This window comes from Saimiri boliviensis, chromosome 2, assembly GCF_048565385.1.
Source record: "Saimiri boliviensis isolate mSaiBol1 chromosome 2, mSaiBol1.pri, whole genome shotgun sequence".
NCBI lineage: Eukaryota > Metazoa > Chordata > Mammalia > Primates > Cebidae > Saimiri > Saimiri boliviensis.
Genome location: NC_133450.1, coordinates 169309870 through 169325787, shown reverse-complemented (window position 1 = coordinate 169325787; position 15918 = coordinate 169309870). Strand labels below are relative to the sequence as shown.

Genomic DNA, 15918 nt, shown 5'->3' with positions numbered 1-15918 from the left:
TTGCAAGCATAAACACTCAGGTATACTAACTACAGTCATGAGTATAACAGTTATGAGCAGATGAACCATATTCATAAAGAAACAGGTCAAAAAGTGAAATGTATAAAAGTGCATCAGCTTTGGTAATTGTGTGCACCCAGCTTTATAACTGCAGTCATCAGAAATACCTGGAAGGACAACCTAGGTCATTTGACAAGATCATTCAAAAACGTTGAGGGGTTACTATCACATATACAGTAGCTCAAGAGCTCAGATCTTGCAAAATTTTATTTTTCACAAATGCAGGTACACAAAAAGGACATCTCTTTGTTTATTGAGGAAGTTTCAATATTTTTATGGACATGTGCAATGCTCATATACAAAGACAATGTTGGGGTAATGCACTTTTGCAGTGTCAAATTTGTGAAAAAGTGCAGAAAACTAATTAGAACTCCCTAAAGTTTACGTAATTCATGCCTCCAGTATTGGTGATAATGTGAAGGAGAAAAACATGTGGTGAACTGGCACTGTGTGCACAGGGCAGAAGTCATACATGATTGAATGATTTGGCACAGGAGCGTTCTTGTATTGTTTATCTGCATTTTCACCTCTAAGATCTTCAAAATATAGTCAGCATTATATTTGTAGACTGTTGTGATCTACAAATTTTGAAAGCATATGCTGTCCATTTAACAATTGGAAATTGCTTACCATTGCAATTAAGCAATTTATGCTTTTGCAGCACCAGTAACAATTAGCCTTTAAACATTTATGCTTTACTATTAAGTAGTCTCATACACTTGACTTATCAAAAATTTCACAGATCTTCCATTGTGCTGTAAGAAATACAGTAAGAAGGTCAGGCACGGTGGCTCATGCCTGTAAACCCAGCACTCTGGGAGGCCAAGGTAGGTGGATCACCAGAGGTCAGGAATTCGAGACTGGCATGGCCAACATGGCGAAACCTCATCTCTACTAAAAATACAAAAATGAGCCAGGTGTGGTGGCCTGTGCCTGTAATCCAAACTACTTGGGATACTGAGGTGGGAGAATCGCTTGAACCACGGAAGTAGAGGTTGCAGTGAGCCAAGATAGCACCACTGCATTCCAGCCTGTGTGACAGAGTAAGACTCTGTCTCAAGAAAAAAAAAAAAGAAAGAGAGAAAGAAATACAGTATGAAAGAATAATGTCTGGCTTCCCTTATACCAAATCTATATTAGTCAAAGTCCTCCAGAGAGACAGAACCAATAGGATATGGATATAGATATATCAGAGGTGATTTATTGGGGAATTGGCTCATATGATTTGGAGGCCAAGAAGTCCCATGACAGGCCATCTGCAAGCTGGAGACCTGGGGATGCTGGTAGCGTGGTTCTGTCCAAGCTTGAAAGCCTCAGAACCTAGAAAGCAGATGGTGTAACTCTCAGTCCAAGGTGAAAAGCCTCAGGACTCAGGGTGCCATTGGTCTAAGTCCTGGAGCCCAAAGACCAGCTAGCCTGAAGTTCTGATATCCAAGGCAGCAGCAAAAAAGCCTGTCCCAGCTTCACAGAAAGTCCAATTTTCCTTCTGTGTTTGTTCTCTTTAGGCCCCTGGCTGATTAGATGGTGCCACCAGCACTGAGGGCAGATCTTCTCTGCCTAGTTCAGTCACATTCACATACGAATCGCTGGAAACATCCTCACAGACACACCTAAAATAATGCTTTACCAGAATTCCTTAATTCAGTCAAATTGACACCTAAAATTAAGTCCATAGTTCTACCCCTCATCCACTTGGCACCCACACACATCTCCGTAAACCATACTTTATTTCCAAATAAAGACAATAACAAGTTAATAGTTCTGTCTAATACAGTGCAACTAACCCAATGCAGTAATCCTGCATGCAACTGAAAATATACTAATCCTTTCCCTACAATTTGGCTTTCAGGATTTCAATGTTCAGGATTTTAATATTTTAGGATTGTGATTTTCTGAATTTAGACATTAGGGATTTTAGATGTTAAGGATTTTAGACTTTAAGGATTGTAATTTTTAAGGATTTTGATCTTTTGGAATTTCAACATTTGGGATTATGGTATTTGGGTTTTTTTGTCTTTCTATATTATGATTGGCACCAAACTCAGCACTTCTGTCTCTCAGTCTATTGTGTGGTCTAAATGCCTCTGTTATACCTCTGTTAATGCTACCTGTCCACAGCATTTACCATGTGCCAGGCACTGTTCTAATAATTCATTTAAATTCCCACAACTCTGGAAGGTGGGTGCTACTATTAAAGTATCCTCACTTTACAGATGAGAAAACTGAAGCATAAAGAGATTAAAGCCGGCTGTTCTGCCTATGGAGTAGCCATTCTTTATTTGTTTACTTTCAAAAAGAAAACAGAAAGAGAGAGAGAGATAAACCCACTCACCTAAAGTTACACTGGCTACCATATGGCAGAACTGAGGTTCTAACCCTGAACATTTTGCCCCCTAATCTGTGGTCTTAATCTCTAAAGGGTAAGGAGCACAGGAGGACCCTCAAAGAAATGGAGGGAGGTTGTGACTCTTACTGAGTACCAGGACCCCAGGTCACTAATTTGCAATCTGGCATTAGCCGTCCCCACTTCACCTAGTGCCTCCAGCTTACTCTTCAAGTTGGGGTCTTCCAAGGCAACCTGCCATCTTCCTTCCCTCAGCCAGCCCTCTCCTCAGAGAGAGGCCCACCAGCCCGCATCTTTCCCCACCAGCCCCACTGTCATGCAGCATGCCATCTGTATTCAATAAGGGCTCTACACATACCCCACGAGTTCAGCCCTCAGGCAGAATGTACTGGAAACACTCTAGACCCCTTAGTTTTGCTCCAAAGGAAGCTCACAGGATGGATAGTGAATTCTTAGAGAGGACACAGCTCAAGCTTGGCAGCCAACATCAAAACTTGATAAGTCACTTGGTGCTTTGACTCAAAACTGCTCTTTCGCCTGTCCTTTTCCACTGAGAGCCATCCCTTTTGGTCAACTTGCCCATGCAGGCAATGTGTTCATCCTTCCTCTGTCCCCACTCCCTGCCTCTCTGAGAGCTGCTAATGCTGTGTCAGATGAGGAAGCAAAGATGAATAAATGAGAGGATGTGCAGGGGCAGAGCCCTTCCACAGGTGTCTGCTTACCTCATGCGTATCACAACCTGGAAGCTAGGCAACAATGATGATGGAGAATATGTACTGATCTCTTAATATGGGCCAGGCACTCTTAAAAGTGCTTTTTGTAGATTACGTGAGTACTGTGGTTGATCCCTATTTTACTATTGAGGAAGCAGAGGTGGAGAGAGAATTAGTCATTTACCCAAGGTACCAGGATTTGAATCCAGGTGTTCCTGACTCTTACCCATTTCCCTGGTAACAAAGGACTTGGTGTGTCTAGATAAACCATTGGATTTTATCCTGAAAATGGTTAGACTTAAAAAAATTTTCAAACAGATTTGGTAATGGTCATATATCTTTTAGAAAGAATGGCCATAGATGAATAATTAAAAGGGCTTTAGAGACAGGGGGACCAGTCTGGAGGCTGTGGTGATAATCAAGGAATGACTCCCAAAGGCTCCTGTACTAAAGCAGTGGCAGGAGGTAGGGCAGAGGAAACAGACCTGGAGATGCTGGAGGTAGAATGAGGCTTGTTAGGTGGGGTGGGTGAAAGGCAGATGTTTAGGATCACTCCCAGACTTCCGACTTGGGCAGCTGCATAGATAGATGGACCACCAACCGGAAAGAGATTCTAGCGGTGGTGGGGGGGTGGGTGGCATCGCGGATTTAAGGGCACTTGGAGGGAGATTACTGGGTTCTGTTTGGTACATGTTGAGTTCAAAATACCCAGAGGACATTTGGATGAAAATACCACCCCCACTCCCCACCCTAAAGGGTCTGAGCTGGAGATCAGACTTGAAAATTACCATTCTTAAATTCAGGAACTAAATATATTGCTGTTTAAGAGGTCATCCAGCAAAACTGTGGTAAGTGATAAAATAATTAGGCCAAGAGTGTAGTCCTTAGAGGCCATGCTTACCGGCAAGCAGTAGGAGAAGACCCAGCTAAGGGGACTGGGAGGGAATGGTCAGAGCAATGGGAGGAAAGAAGAGAGTAAGATGCCTGGAGAACAACTGAAGGTTATTACCAGAAGGGAGTGGTTTACTGGGTGTATTAGTCCGTTTTCACACTGCTGATAAAGACATACTTAAGGCTGGGTAATTTGCAAAGAAAAAGAGGTTTAATGGACTCACAGTTTCACATGGCTGGGGAGGCCTCACAATCCTGGTGGAAGGTGAAAGGCACATCTTACTTGACAGCAGGCAAGTGAGAATGAGAGAGCCAAGTGAAAGGGAAACCCCTTATAAAACCATCAGATCTCATGAGACTGATTTCACTACCATGAGAACAATATGGGGGAAACTGACCCCATGATTCAATTATCTCCCACTGGGTCCCTCCCACAACACATGGAAATTATGGAAGCTACAAGTCAAGATGAGATTTGAGTGGGGACACAGCCAAACCATATTACTGTGTCAAATGTCAAGGTCTAGTGGAGGAGGGAGAAATATGTCCATTGAATTTGGGTATTTTGAGAATTTTTGCCATAACTTTGCCAAAATACTCTCAGTGGCATGGGAAGGAAGAGATTGCCCTGCAGGGGCTCTCCGTGGAACAGAATCACAGCTCTGTGGACCCAAGTCTCTGGTTTGGGGCTTAGAAAGCAGCCACTGCCTGCTCTAATGCACCCTGCTCCTCTGAAACCCTCAGTTCCCATCCTCCGGACCCTACTTTACTTCTCAGTTAGTTTCTTCAGCATCCATCCATGTGTCCTCCTGAAAATATTTCTCTTTCTAAAGTATTCTGCCCTCACACTCACCAACTTGTGCTGAACACAAAAAATCCATGCCCTTTATTAGATGCAAGGAGACTTGAATTCAAACCTGGACTTTGCCCTCAATAACTGTGTACAGGAGTGACCTAACCAGTGTGTGTGTGTAAAATGGGTTAATAAGACCTGTTGCAGGGCTGATTTGAGGAGTTAATGAGATAGCCCAGAGGGAAATTGCCTCCCTCCTAATAGGCCCAAGAAATGTTGTTTTCCTGTAACTTAAATTCTCTCCAGGCTCTGAGAATGTGTATAGCCCAGGGAAGTAGATCCTGGGTTTATCTAACCTTTTCTTAGAGGGAATTTTATGGAGGTGAAGGAGGAGAGGACACCAGGTTAATGGGAGCTTGCAGAGTTAGAAAGGAGTCACCAAAAACAAATATTTCCATTGGTTTTATGTCAGGCAGTCCTGTCTCATCCCGGCAGCTGTCTGCTGAGTGATGGGCATTTCTGCTCACTCCTCAGCCTCCCAAAGTGCTGTTCTGACTCTAAAAGAGGATGCAGTGGAAACCCCAGGGCTCACTGTGCCCTTTACCATCTCAGAGCATGGCGGCCAGACTACCCATGGCCAGAGTTCCCTGTTGCTCCTGTGGTTCTAAACCATGGGCGGTTTTGCCCCACTGGGAGTACTAGGCAATGTCTGGAGACGTCCTTGATTGTTACAACCCCTGACAATCAGCCGTGAGGAGGGAGTGCTATTAGCACCTAGCAGGTAGAAGTCAGGGCTGCTGCTAAGCCTTCTGCAATTTATAAGACAGTTCCCATAACAAAGAATCATCAGCTTAAAATGTCAGTAGTGCTGAAGCTGACAAGCCTCCTGGGCTGTGTTAAGATCCAGTCGTCCAAGTGGCCACTACCTTGATGAGACTCCCTTTGGTGGCCTCCTTCCCTTCCCTGTCTCATTTCTCCACTCCTCTACTAGGATCCCCTGGGATTCCTCCCAACTGAGCCATTGCACTCAAATCCTTGTCTCGGGGTGTGCTTCTTGGGGACCCCCAAATAAGACATGTGTTGAGCTATTTCTAGTCTGAGTAAGGAGGAATTTATTCCTATACCTACTAGTAGAGGTACCCTCCACCACAAGGAAAAAAACATGCTTTTTACATATTTACAAAGCAAAGGTACAAATCCAGATGACTATAACACAAACAGTAACCTCTCAAGACACACTATAGACAATGCTAAAAAGAGCAGGGATTGGATTGGACAGAATCAATCTCAGTATGTGTCCTTGAGGTGAGTTTGAAGCTAGACTCAAAGCAAGGAGTGGGGCAAATTGGCAGCAAGAAGGACAAAGGGCTTTTGGAGAAGATTCAGCTCAAATTCCAACTTCAGGCTGCAACGCCCTGGGCTTCTTTCCCTTCCAAGGCAAGGTTCACGGGGCACCACGGGAACTGTAAAAAAACAATTCTGGAGCATTACAGGGAGTGCATGGGGCCCAGAGCGTCCTCCTCCCTGTGCACTTCCTCTTTGTGGGAGGGAACAAAATGGCTGCAAATGTCTCCAATGTGAAGGGAAATTTTTGTCTGTGTCACGGCCAGGGGATTACATCTGCCTACAGTTACAGGATGTATCACTTGCAGAGAATTCCTTCCACAATGTACTCAAAGAACCAAAAAATAAAAAAAAAAGTATTAAATAGCTAGTTATATTTGATCTATATTTTTCATTCTTTTTTCTTTCTCTCCTGTGGTTTTTCACCAAAGTCCACTTTGACAGGCCATTAAAAGAAAACCCTATGTACATGAGCAATAGATGTAAAAAGAAAAAAAACTCATCTATTGAACAACGCTACATATACAATCTGGAAGAAGTAACCAGATCCTCTGCTCTGGCAGCCTGTAAACTGGGCTAGGGAGGGACATTGTTTTTCTTTTGGTCATTCTGCCAAGTTAAAAAGGAAGTTGGAGATTAGAACAAAATATTTAAATCAAAAATGAATCCTTCAATGAAAGTTGCTTGATCCCCTTCACTACCACCCCCAGCCTCCCTTCCCCCTTATTGGAAGCATATTTCTCTTTGAAAATAAGTAGTGTATTGTTGCGGAATAGAAGGGGGACAGCCCACTGGGGAGAAACATCGATCTCATCATTTTAAAAGTGAGAGATAAATGACCGAAGGCCTCTTCCCAATCAAATGCTGTTTCTGCACATTCTCAGAATAAATGGCACTGTTTTCCCTAGTGAGTGCCGAGCTCTCTTTCCTCGGCTGGGTTTGCCTATGCTAACCATACATTCCAGACCCTGGAAGGGTCACTGCAACTAAAATGGACGTATCTGTGATGCCATGGCACTGAATTGTTCTTTGAAACTCAAACAAGATCTTGACTCTACCTAATGGCCCTGCATTAAGATTCAGTACTTCGATTTTTTAAAATCTCCCTCAAATTTATGATGAGATGGGTAGAGAGTATAGGTTCCACAAGTACTATTGTAGGAAAAGGTTCAAGAAAGAAGTAAGGAACAGAGTCATGCCTGATATCCAAAGATCTCCTCCAGCACTGGGACCTACTAGTCTCTCCTCAATAGGATTCCCTTTGGCCTTTGAAGTGGCACAAGTAAATGTGGCCCTTTTGGTGTTGAGCCCACTTAATGCACATGTAAAAGAACCGTGCAAAACAAATATTGTGGTGGGGCTTTTGAACACATTGTATTTCCAAGAATGATTTTATAAAATCTGCTATCATCTTCATAACTGGCCTCATTCTATATGCTTCAGTTCTCATCCCCAAGATTTTGTTTTCTTATAAAACTAATTTATCTATAACTTTTCAACACCCCAAATAAATGTTGGTAATGTAGCTCCCTAATGCAAATCACACAGTCATAATAAATTAACAACAGTCATCCAAGATATGAGAACAAGGATACATTAATGGCATTAGTAACACAAAAACATGTAAGAATGAGTTGTATTACACAACGGATTTTATAATAAACATTTGCAAACAATATGTATTTTGATAGTGAATAATTATATAGAACCCATATATATCCTGTTTTTCCCCTATCTCTCTGGCTTCACCATTCCCCACTGTAAGTACTAAATATTTTAGAAGGAGGTTTTAAAGCAGGAAAATAGCATCATCTCAAATGATCCCTGAGAGGCCTACAAAGGGCACCTACTGTCCGTGGTGTACTTTGCTCACCTACAGCATGTCTCCAGCAGAAGGAAGCATTCCATTTTATCTGGTATCTGTATGTGTGTGTGTATTTTTCCTCATCTTCTTTAATGAACTATTAGAAATGAAAACAAAAAAAAGAGAGTTATTCTCCAAGATACTTTTCCCTGGAACCCCTCTTTTGTTCTTGGACATAAACCCCATCACCCCCCTCACCCCTAGAAAAGCCGCAGGTCTCCATAGCATTGCTAGCTTGACAGTTCTTGATGGCACCCATTCAAAAAATCTGTATTGACCTCAGATGTGTCCCAGAGACTGAGCTAGATGCTTCGTCCAGCCTTTTCATTTAATCTTCTTAACACTTTGTCCTCAGGGGTTATAATTCACTTTATTTAGCACAGGAAGAAGCTGAGGCTCAGAAAAATCAAGTAACTTGCTCAAGGTCCCTGGGTAACTAAACTACTTCATTCGTTCAGTCTTTGCTGAAGCTGGTCCTGCCCAGAAGCCCTCCCTGCCACCTGGCCTCCAGAGGCTGCCTGTTAGGTTGATGGGGCCTTCTTCTCTCAGGCCATAATCCTCATGATCCTCTTCACTAGGGCTTTCTCTTTCATGCTTCATTCCCAGTTGTTACCATCTCACACCTGCCTGGCTGCAACAGGCTCTCTGGTCTAATTTGATTGCCTCCTTGACTGTATGTCTCTGCCTCTAATCCACTGGAGTCCGCCCACTGCCAGTTTACTACTCCAGAGACGCTGCCTGGATCCCACCAGCTTTGCAAGAGTCTTGCTCCACCACAAACTAGCTGACCTAGTCTGGGAAAGTCTAAAACTCCCTGGCAGTTTCTTTGCAATTATTATATGCACAATAATTTCAGCTTTATCTCTGAAAGAAAACCAAAATGAAGACTGAATGAGACTCAGAAAGTGGGCTTTGGGGAACATAATTCCCATGCCAGGTTTCATCTTCAAAATGCCCCTGAAATGCACATTTTCATTGAAACTTGCTCAAAATATGGTGTTTCTGGATCTGAAACCAATGCCAAATTTTTTCTCCAAAATTTCCTCCTCTGCCCACAAAGAATGAAAGTTGGTCATTCAACTTTTCCCTGCAAAACCTGAGTTCATAGTATGTGTTCCAGAAGGTATGGCCAAGAACTATATTCAACATATTTCTGTATTTCTCATTTATGAAATCACCAATAAGGAAATTTCAATAAGTCCTCTTATTTTCAATATCCAAACATCATATTTAATTAATCCAATCCTAGTTTTCTGGGTTAAGTGATATTCACTAAGGTGGGCTAAAAGAAAAATATAATGTTTTGGAAATATAAATTATTGGAAATCCTGGAACTCAGACACCTGGTTCAGATCAAAATAAGTACTAAAGTCTTCACTGCCTTCCCTTTACCATGAAGCCAAAAGCCCCGCTTCTTCACCTGACTTTCACAGTACGTTCCCAGCCTCAGCCTATCTTGCCCACTTAAGCTTCCTTTTTCCCACATAAGCCATTTGCTCTAGACACTGGATTATACGCTGTCTTCTAAAAGCTTCTTCAGTTTATTTCCTCTGCATTTTCCCTCAGGCCTTTTCCCTGTACCCAAATGCCTCCCAACTCCCACTGATCTAGTTGGCCAAATCAAACTAGCTCAAATCTCCACTTCTTCCATGAAATCTGCCCTGAACACATCCATCTAACAGATTTCTCCTTCCTCTGAGCCCCTGTGGCAGAGGAAACTCATATGCTTACTCACCTACTGTTGCCTTCTGCTACTTTGCCCAGTGTCATCTTGAACTTTGATTAAACATCTTGCTTTGTCATATTTTAACATTGGGCACCCCATTCTGTCTTTATACCCTAGAGCTAGCTACACACACAGTAGCCGCTTATTAAAAACTTGATGCTTAGATTTTACCCACATGCTTGCAAATGACTATCCTCAAAAGAAGTATTTCTCATATATAAAGCAAGGGAATTGTAGAAATTCACCCCCATCAAATATTTTTTGGCTAAAAAAAAAGGAGAGTATCTTTGCAGAGTCTCAACAGAACTGTGCATGTGAACATGTGTTTGGGGTACAGAAGTAGAGAGAAGCTTGTTAATTTTAAAGCCACATAGCATGTTTGGCTAAGACTGTGACTCCATTTGTGTATTTCAACCACGTAAAATACACCCTGGGATTCTGGACTGAGAAAAATAGCCATATAAGGAGAAAACAAGGCATTCCCTATAGCTGCTCTTGTAAAACACTCTATGATTTAACCCTCTGTTCGGACAGATCCAAGCTCCTGCACATTACGACTGCAAACGATCAAATTCCTGGAAGGAGCCCAGCGTGTGACCTGCACCACTGGGCACAAACAGTCACAAACAAAACCTGACAGGTCACCTACGGGGCAGCATGACCAAAGCTTTGCGGCTGCCTGCCTTTCTCTCTGCGGTGGGCCGTCCCAGCCGGAGCAGGCACCAGGATGAGCTCCAGCCCCGAGACAACTCTGAGGGCTCATTAATCCCTTTCCTTCAAGAACTCAGGGATCTGGGGTCTGCCTCCGCCTTCTGGATGACAGTCCATCAGTCTACAGAATTCCTTCACTGGAGAGAGGCAGGAAGGAGAAATGGGGAGATCAGGATAAGGAAAGGGGGCTCCAGGAACGGAGGCAGGACTGGGCAAAGTGTTGGCCCGCCTCCAACATGGTGCCTGTGGCTCTGTGGTGGCGTGTGCGTCTAGCTAGGGGCCTCTGTGCTATGCAGAGGAGGAACTGCAGAGTGAGGAGCTAACAGGGCACCCAGCCGGACCTTATCTTCTCTCCCTTCATCTTGACTGCCATTAATAACAACTCTGTGAGGTGCAGTTTTCTAGATGATAAAACTTAGATTCTGAAAGGTTCCAGTGTCCCTCACATGTAATAAGTAGGTGATGATTAGAAATAAACTTGTATGCTGTGGCAGGCACTGCTCATTTTCTTCTGTCATCCAGTCCAATCTCCTTACTGCTGGCAATAGAATGAACACACCTCCCCTCACCTCCTCCTCCCTGCATTACACACACACACACAGGAGCAAGGAAGATGGCCGTCTGGCTGGAGATGGTATTTCCCAGACACCCACAAAGCTCAGGGGGGCCATATGACTGATTTCCAAGGACAGGGACATGAGTGGGAGCAATGTGTGCAAATCCTGCGTCACATCTTTTTAAAGTAGCTGCTTGCCATTCCCATGGGTTGGAACGCAGACATAAGAATGAGGAAGAGGACAACATTAGGGGCTACTGGAGCAACACAGTAGAAGGAAGCTGGATGATTTTATGGAACAGTGCCACCTACCTGCCTGGGGCTACCGACCTGCAGGGAACCTAGACTGTTCCTGGGGTAGCAATAATCGGCCTCCTCTGAGCCACTGTATTTTCCCCTGACTTTGTGACAGCCATTTAGCCTGCATCCTAACTAATGCATGTAACTTTCTGCTGTCTCAGCTTTGTGCAAGGAATCTTGAGGCCACACTAGCTTGCACTAACTTAAAAAGCAGAAGGAAAAAAATCGTAGCCAAGTTACGTAACAGCACTCACATGCCAAAATCACCCCCTCCCTGAGTCAAGGCTGGAATAGGGGCCTCAGCCACAAGAGGGAGTCCTGCACAGGTGACAGCGAAGGTCAGAGAATCCTGCTCCCTCCTCCCCATAGCAGTTTACTATGGAAAGTTTGCCTAAGAAGGACCCTACACCTCAATGAGCTGGAACCAGAAGCACTGTTTGTACAACTGTCATTATCATTCCTAAAATGACTTATTGAAAAGTCTTCACCACTAGTTTTTAAAGTCAGCTGTACTTCCCTGAGACAGATGTGTTAAAACTTCTACTATGATTGTAATTTGACAGTTCCTCTTAGAACTTCAAGTTTTGCTTTTTATTTCAGACTATCATATTATATATGTACTATATGTACTAGAATTGTTACATTTTAATAATAATCTTTATCAATAATCATGAATTTTGCCCTTCAGTTTGGCATAAATATAACTATATTCAGCTGCTTTTTTTTTTTTTTTGCCTGATAGGTCTTTTCTATTTTTGTTTCTGTTTTTGTTCTTTTCTTTGCCCTTATATTTTCTCTTATAAAACCACATAGATTTTTATTTTTTCATCCAAGTTAAGAATCTCTGTGTTTTAACAGACACATTTAGCTCATTTACAATTATTTAGGGTTTATTTCTGCCACTTTAGTTTGGGCTTTGTATTTATCTTGCTATATATGATCTTTGCTTTCTTTTTTCCAAACTTTTAGTGGAATTGATTCCATTTTCTTTATTTCCTCTTTTCCTGTTCTACTGAGTTGGTAATTATCAGTCTTACTTGTATTTCTGTATATATATACAGACTTTTTAGATGTTATCCTTACATTTTTAACACACCTTGACTTTGAAAAGTACAGTGTCATCTCTACTCATCTATCAATCTTCAGAGCTCCAAACATCTCCCACCCATTTTATCTACTATTGTTGTCAAATATCTCATTTTCGTTTTATGCCTTTAAAATCTGTCAATATTATTAACTTCTATAGACAAATGTTTGTTTAAATTTAACTTCCCCTCTTAGAGCTCATCCCTTCCTTTTTAGTTCAATTTTCTTCTACTTGAAATAAACCCCTTAGCAGTTACAAGAGTTTTTGGTGACCAAACCAAATAAAATCTTAATTTTATATGTGTTGTTGACTAATAGTTTAGCTGGATATATAATTGCAAACAGACAGTGATTTTTCATAGTGCTTTGGGTATGTCATCTTATTAACTTTTGGTTTCTGTTGTTGCTGTTAAGAAATCTGCTGCCTGTCTAATTATATTTCTTACCAAAAAAAATCTTAATTGCTTTAAGAACTTTTCGGCATCAGTATATTGCAATTTCATTACAGTGGACTTGACATTTGAATTCACACTTATTTATTCAGCTCATGGCTTACTGTACTTTCTGAATCTCATGGTAATTATCTTTTAGCCATTGTAAAAAAAATTCTCAGTCCTTTTTCTCTCGAATATTTCTTCTTCATTTTCTATTTCTTCTTCTAAACTCTTATTCTTTCCCATTCTTCCTTCCATATCTTTAGTTACTCCCTCACATGTTGATGTTTTTGTGATGCATTCTGAATTGGAATTAGATCTCTTCCAGTTTACTACTTTTTCCTTTAACTATGTCTAATCCATTAAAATTGATGACCACATTTATTACTTCTAGAAGTTTTATTTCTTTTTCAAATCTCTTTTTTTTCATGGTACCTTATATATTTGTCATTATTTATTATGTTTTCAATTCCTAATTTTATGCCTTGAATCACTTTAAACACACTTATAGTCTTTATGTAAGACATCTATTATCGTAAGTGACTGGGGATCTGATCTTGATGTGTATTCTATCCATTGGTTCTCTCTCATGGGGAATCATTTCCTAATATACTTCATACTTTTGGAAGCTGAGATCATCTTCAGTGGAACTTTATCTATTCAGGGGATCTTGTGTGGGCTGGGTTGAGTAGAGAGTTTTGTGCTTGGTTCATGATTGCATGGCATCATGCCTAGAATCACATTTACTAATCTATTTATTTTTAATTGACATGCTAATTGTACATATTTATTGGGTACTGAGTGGCATTTTGATATATGTATGCAATATGTAATGATCAATTCAGGGTAAATAGAATATTCATCACCTCAAACACATCGTTCTGTATGTTGGAAACATTCAAAATCCTCTCTTCTAGCTATTTGAAAATATATCATAAATTATTGTTAACTAGGGTTATCCTACAATGCTATATAGATCATTAGAACTTATTCTATCTAGCTATAATTTCGTATCCATAACCATCCTTTCCTCCCCATCCCCCATCCTAGAATCCCACTCTTTACTTCTATGAGCACAACTTTTTCAGCCCCCATAAATGAGAAGGCGCAGTATTTGTCTTTCTGTGCCTGACTTATTTCACTTAACATGAGGTCCCCCAGGCTCATCCATGTTGCTGTGAATGACAGGATTTCATTCTTTTTTTATGGCTGAATAGTATAGAATTGCATTTTTATGTCAATATCTCATCTCAGATATTCCTAGACCATATCTATAGTGTAAATTCAAACCTCAAACCCAAGTAAGGCATTGGATTCTTAGTTCAGAATTCGTGATTGACAGTTGAGAGGCATTATTTTTGTGCTGGTTAAAATTGACAAATTTCTTTTTCGTCTCCCTGTGCTGATGGCTTTCTTGGCCTGTTCTTGGGTCATCGTGGAAACCACAAAATGTAGGTCTCAGCATTCATAAATACTTGCCTTTTCAATTCACATTCCCAAGACAACTAACGCAGTTTCAGTGTCTTCCTCTCCTTGGGTGAGGAATCCATGTCCAATGCAGCCAGCTACGGACAGAGACAAGGTCTCATAGTACTCAGGGTACTTCCTGTTGGTCTATGGAGAGAGAACTTTTTGGCAAAAGGGCCTAGAGGAAGAGAAGAAATGATCATTAGAGAAAATAATTAGCATCTCTGCAACCAATAACGTTTCTTCAACACTTCTCTTGTATGGAGTTATGCCATCAATGTTGTGTAGCCCCAGCTGTGGGCACAAAATTATTATTATTACTATTATTATTATTTTGAGATGGAGTCTCACTCTGCAGCCCAGGCTGGAGTGCAGTGGTGTGATCTTGGCTCACTGCAACCTCTGCCTCTGGGTCCTGGTTTAAGCGATTCTCCTACTTCAGCCTTCCAAATAGCTGGGATTACAGGCACATGCCACCATGCCCAGCTAAGTTTTGTATTTTTAGTAGAGACGGGGTTTCACCATGTTGGCCAGGCTGGCCTGGAACTCATGACCTTGTAATCTGCCCACCTCGGCCTCCCAAAGTGCTGGGATTACAAGCGTGAGCCACCGCACCTGGTTGGCATGAAATTATTAAAGGTAAGAGTCAGCTGTTGTAACCAGGGAAGGTGCTGATAGTGTTTCACAGGAAACATCAAGGTGAGTATGTTTCTGCATAGTGGTAGAATTTATTTTCAACTCTGATCAAATTTGGAGGTTACTCTTCCACACAACACCTAGCCCAGTGACTGACATACTGAATATTGAATAAATATTTGTTGGAACAAATATCAATCCCCTCCTCTAATCTTCAGTAAGGGGAGAATGAAACACACAGAAGCCGCAGGGAGAAAATATTCAGAGAAACAGAAAGCTACAAGGCCATGCCGAAAGAAAGGTAAATCCCTGAGAAATAAGTAACTAGAAGCAGGCAGTAAGCAAAGAATGCTGGAGAAAGGTAATCTCGTTTAGAAATCATCATAAAGGCTTGGAACTTGGAATGGATTTTGAATTAGCCCACATACCAAGATGGGGAACGTTCTTCAGTTCATAAATAAGAGCCCCGTCACAGGTGGTGACATTCCCCACAGACCACATGGCAGGAAATAATCTGTGAACTTGAGTGTTAAATTAAGAGAAAGTGCACACCACAAGAAAGAAGACAATTCTCTTAGCCATAACTGCATAAGGGACTTAGGGGGAAGAAACTGAAATTGTTTAAAGGGCTCCACTGTGTTTTTTACAAATAATAATGCCCATGTTAATTATGTATTAACATATATGTAGTTCAAATCCTCCTGTAGATGCTTTCTTCATATGTTCTTTTTGTTTTTAAGACTCAGTTTGAAGGATCTCTCCAAATGCTATTATAAATAGATATCTGGATTAGCTGAGAGCTGCCGTCAAAACCTGGGAGCTGAGAAAACAGTTCCATTACAAAATGCTGCCTTATCTAAGTTTTTCTTTTATTCTCAGTGTATAATTCATTTGATTCAGCCTACTAATGAGTAGCCAAAGGTCTTAGGGGTAGCCATGTGGTAGAAAGATGGGGGCTGGCAGACTCAATTTGAAACTGTCTTTGCATATCAA

At 41.5% G+C, this 15918-nt stretch overlaps 1 protein-coding gene across 2 annotated transcripts in view; it reads right to left on the bottom strand.

Moving 5' to 3' along the window:
* The window catches only part of CCDC171 (coiled-coil domain containing 171), a 545371-nt gene that overhangs the window by 136840 nt on the left and 392613 nt on the right, over positions 1 to 15918 (bottom strand). For both annotated transcript variants that reach the window (XM_074394866.1, XM_074394867.1), the window contains exons 31-32: positions 14302 to 14467; positions 8019 to 8106 (exon numbers count right to left, since the gene is read on the bottom strand). The gene's annotated coding sequence lies outside the window, so the exon portion shown is untranslated. The remainder of the gene's footprint in view (positions 1 to 8018; positions 8107 to 14301; positions 14468 to 15918) is intronic.